This window comes from Silene latifolia, chromosome Y (assembly GCF_048544455.1).
Source record: "Silene latifolia isolate original U9 population chromosome Y, ASM4854445v1, whole genome shotgun sequence".
Lineage (NCBI taxonomy): Eukaryota > Viridiplantae > Streptophyta > Magnoliopsida > Caryophyllales > Caryophyllaceae > Silene > Silene latifolia.
The window spans coordinates 83882124-83887367 of record NC_133538.1 but is presented as its reverse complement, the minus strand read 5'-3'; positions in this window follow the sequence as shown (position 1 = coordinate 83887367).

Sequence of the window (5244 nt, the reverse complement as noted above, 5' to 3'; positions counted from 1 at the left end):
AACTAAAGACAACTAGTGGAACGGGACCAACTCATCAGCTAAAAATCACCCACCCAAACCAATTTAATGCAACAACTAACAAAGTGGCAAGTGGTAAGTGCAAACGAATTAAATCAATGTTTCAAACTACTGAACCATCGACCTTGCAAGACTCATAAATATCGGACTCTCACAGGTCGCTTATCACTCAATTGATACACAAGGCGAGTATATATGTAGAAGATAGAAAGAAGTAAAGACACTCACCTAACTCAACCTACAAGAACATACATGTAGTTTAACATGAATAAGGTCTTTACAACCGTACATATGCATTCCAACCAACTAATGACCAAAACACATGCCGAGGACTTACATTTGGGTAAGTGAGGTAATGGTAGGAAGGGGCTATAATGAATTTGGAAGTGTGGAGTTAGCAGCCAAGCTAGCAACGACGGATCCAAACTCGAAGCGCATCCCAACTTCATACTCAATAAATTAATGCAGATCGGTGCCATATTAAAGCACAAAACTCACCAACCACCATAAAATTATTAACTCCCTATAAGATACTAATAGAACATGGGAGGCAAAACACAACATATCAAACTTCAGCTTATGGTGTTTCGTAATTTTCTTTTTCTTTTTTTTCTTTCTTTTTTTTTCAATTCTTTTTCTAATTTTTTCTTTTCACACAATTTTTTCTTTTCGTATTTTTCTTCTTTCCTTTCCCTTCAACATTTCCACCAACTTCTCAGGTCAGATATATAACCAAACCGCAATAAAACACTCCAAACAGCTACTGATTACTAGCTCGGTTAGGGTAGGCATAATTATAGATTGTAGCTAAACAGGACAAATTAGGCAATTTGGCTAAGTGAGGCTCATGGGTAAAATGAAATAAAGGGAACTGCCTCTCCTTACATGTGTCACCATCCACAGACCGGATGCATACAGGTATCAAGAAGACCAAATTCATGCTTATAATAATTGACGTTACATATCATATAGAGAGTACTACTCACATCCTATATGAAACTGGTCATGAATGTCACCAGTTTATTAACCTCTAACCTCAGAATGTAATGTAGTTTGCCAATAAATGAGTCAAGTCTATTCGTTCAGATAAGAAAGAAACAAAAACTCGTAGATTATGCAGATTACCATGCCAACAAAATGTCAAGAATATGGAAGGCAAGGGTAAAGACTCAAAGTAGCGTCAAAGTTCAATCGTTCCGACTCAAAATAAACGTGAAATTTTTTTGAATTTTATGTGATTTTTCGAATTAAAACCAATGATGCATGCAAGAAAAGAATAAACGTGTAAACGGAAATACAAGAAAACATGCAGACACAGATATGGATGCATACCTCCCCAAACCAAACCGTAGAATGCCCTCATTATACCAAGAATATGGAAAAGAATGCAAACTAAAGAGAAAAGGATATCGGGAGTCGGAAAACTTACAAGACAACGTAGGGAGGAACCTCCCCAAACCGACCATGAACATGGGAGGTCACGGGTAGCCACGCAGCATCACTTGGAGCGAAAGATAGGAGTTGGCCTGCGAAATGACTCAATCGAACAAATCAGGATGGGTCGATCAAGTGGAATTGGTGCCAAAAGAGCTCGATCGAGAAGGTGGGATACTCGATCGAGAGAAGTGGTTTTGCAGCATTTCGATCGAGAACAGCAGATGCTCGATCGAGTTAAATTCCAGCAAAAAGGTTCGATCGAGTAGAAAAAACCACTCGATCGACCTAAAACACCTGAAAACCGTATAAAAAGGACATACAAGGCTAGGAGATGCGTGATAGTTCAGCGTAAAAGAAGTTTCAAGCAGACAACATGAAAAGAAAAATAAGTTCAAATAAAAGTACACTAAAATAGGCCGGGTTGCCTCCCGGATAGCGCAGGTTTAAGAGGTCCCGCACGACCTTTCTGGCTTCAATTAGCTGGCTCATCAAGATTGTCGAAGTACAGGACTTCAACACGGTTGTCTGCATCATTTGCCTCCTGATAGTGCTTCACATACTGGCCATTTACCTTGAACCTATTTCCCTCGGAACCTTCTAGATCAATAGACCCAAACTTAGTGACAGCTGTCACTGTATAAGGACCACTCCACCTGGACTTCAGCTTGCCAGGAAATAATCGTAGTCGGGCATCAAACAGCAACACCTTTTGCCCGATATGAAACTCTCGAGGTAGGATCCGTTTGTCGTGTCATCTCTTCGTCTTCTCTTTGTAGATGCGTGAGCTATCATAGGAATTGAGCCTAAACTCCTCCGGTTCATCTAGCTGCAATAAACGATTCTGACCACACAACGTAGGATCAAAGTTAAGTTCACAAATTGCCCACCAAGCCTTACATTCTAACTCAACAGGTAAGTGGCAGGACTTCCCATAAACCAGCCGATATGGTGATGCACCAATCGGTGTTTTAAAGGCAGTCCTATATGCCATAATGTGTCTTCTAGTTTAAGACTCCAGTCCTTACGTGATTTAGTAACTACCTTAGCTAAAATCTCTTTAATCTCACGATTAGAGACCTTAACTTGCCCTCTAATTTGGGGATTATACGCCAAACCACGCCGGTGTTGAACACCAACCTTAGACAAAATAAAAGTTAGTTTCTTTTCCTTAAAATGCATTCCCCCATCACTAATGACGACCCTAGGGACACCAAATCGGGGAAATATGATATTTTTAAGCATCTTAATCACGGTCTTGGCATCACAATTAGGTGAAGCAATTGCCTCCACCTACTTAGACACATAATTTACAGCTACCAAGATATACCTGTTACCTCTGCTAGATGGGAAAGGTCCTTGGAAATAAATGCCCCAGACATCGAAAATCTCGACCTCCAATATACCATTTTGTGGCATCTCATGTCTCTTTGAAATATTAACACAGCGTTGGCAAGCATCACAAGCTGAAATAAAATCCTTAGCATCAACAAACAAAGTAGGCCAGTAGAAACCAGATTGAAGTACCTTAGCCATGGTGCGCGAAGGACCGTGGTGACCACCATAAGAGGAGGAGTGACAGGCTTCCAATATCACTTTGGTCTCCCACTGCGGAATACACCGTCTTTAGAGACCGTCTGCACATTCCTTAAATAAATAAGGATCATCCCAGAAGTATTACTTAGCGTTATAAAGAAAACGCTTCCTCTGCTGATAAGAAAGGTCAGGCGGCAGCATGCCACTCACAACGTAATTAGCTAAATCTACATACCAAGGATCTTGGTTAATAATAGAACATATAACAGCAAACAAAGAATCATCAGGAAAAGAATCATCAATAGGTAAAGAATATTCTCCCTCTTGCTGTGACAGTCTTGACAGATGATCAGCTACTACGTTCTCGGCACCTTTCTTATCTTTTATCTGCAAATCAAACTCCTGAAGGAGGAGTATCTATCTCAACAGCCGTGGTTTAGCTTCCTTCTTAGCAAGAAGGTGTCTTAGCGCTGCATGGTCAGTAAAAACAGTAACTTCTGACCCTATCAAATAAGAACGAAATTTTTCTAGCGCATATACCACAGCTAGCAGCTCTTTCTCAGTAGTGGTGTACTTCACTTGAGCCTCATCCAGAGTTTGGCTCGCATAATAGATTGCATTCAAAGCTTTGTCTTTCCTTTGGCCCAGCACCGCTCCTAGTGCATAGTCACTAGCATCACACATAATCTCAAACGGCAAATCCCAGTCGGGAGGCTGTATAATCAGCGCCGAAATCAAGGCCCGCTTTAACCTGTTAAAAGCAGAAAGATACTCATCAGTGAATACAAAGGGGGCATCCTTAAGAAGCAGTTGTGTAAGTGATTTAGCAATTTTTGAAAAGTCCTTGATAAACCGGCGATAAAAGCCAGCATGATTAAGGAAACTCCTCACTCCCTTGACATTAACAGAAGGAAGTAATTGATGAATCACTTGCACTTTTGCTTTGTCAACCTCAATAACCCTATCAGAAACTAAGTGACCTAAGACAACTCCCTCGTTGACCATAAAGTAGCACTTCTCCCAGTTAAGCACAAGGTTAACCTCAATGCAGCGCTGCAATACTTTATCAAGGTTAGACAGACAGTTAGCAAAATAACTTCCATGGACACTGAAATTATCCATAAAGACTTCCATAATAGACTCAATATACTCAGAAAAATATCCCCATCATGCACCTTTGAAAGGTGGCAGGGGCATTACACAAACCAAAAGGCATCCTGCGTTAAGCAAAAATGCCCTGAGGACAAGTAAAAGTAGTCTTTTCCTGATCATCTGGATGGATAGGGATCTGAAAGAACCCTGAGTACCCATCTAGATAACATAAAAACTTATGAGAAGCTAACCTTTCTACCATCTGATCAAGGAAAGGAAGGGGAAAGTGATATTTCTTCGTGGCGGCGTTTAGCTGTCTGTAATCTATACACATCCGCCAGCCAATCACTACTCTTGTAGGTATTAGCTCGTCTTTGTCATTCTTGACCACAGTAGTCCCTCCTTTCTTAGGAACTACCTGAACTGGACTCACCCACTTGGAATGACCAACAGAATAGATAATACCTGTGTCAAGTAACTTCATTACCTCAGCCATCACAACATCTTGCATCTTCTGGTTCAGTCGGCGCTGACCCTGTCTGCAAGGCTTGCGATCCTCCTCAAGCTCGATCTCGTGCATACAAATATCGGGACTAATCCCCTTGATGTCATCCAAAGAATAACCCATAGCTTTCCTATTTTTCTTAAGCACAGCTAACAAAGCAGTCAGCTGATCATCATCAAGCTTAGCACTAACAATAATTGGATATTGCTCTGTATCATCTAAGAAAGCATATTTAAGATGAGAAGGGAGAGGCTTACGCTCAGGTACCTTTACCTCTATGGCGCAGAGAGTACTAATCATTTGTTCCACTCTCTCCCCTTCAGCGTCGGTGAGTTCACGCTCATCTAAAGCAGCTTCAAGCAAATTTAACACGGCGTCATTGTTATCTGGGTTATCTGCACACTCATCCAAAACCATTAGAGCTTCTAGTGGGTCCTTTATAAAAGAACCCGACCATTGGCCGAAACAAAGTACTAGGCAGGCTAAAAGTAATTGCGTCGTCCCCTACTACAAGAGTTAAACGCCCTTGCTTGACATCAATAATGGCCCCAGCTGTACATAAGAACGGTCTTCCTAGTATAATTGGGGTCCGGGTATCCTCAGCTATGTCTAAAACAATAAAGTCCACTGGTATAAAGAACTTGCCTACTTTCACAGGC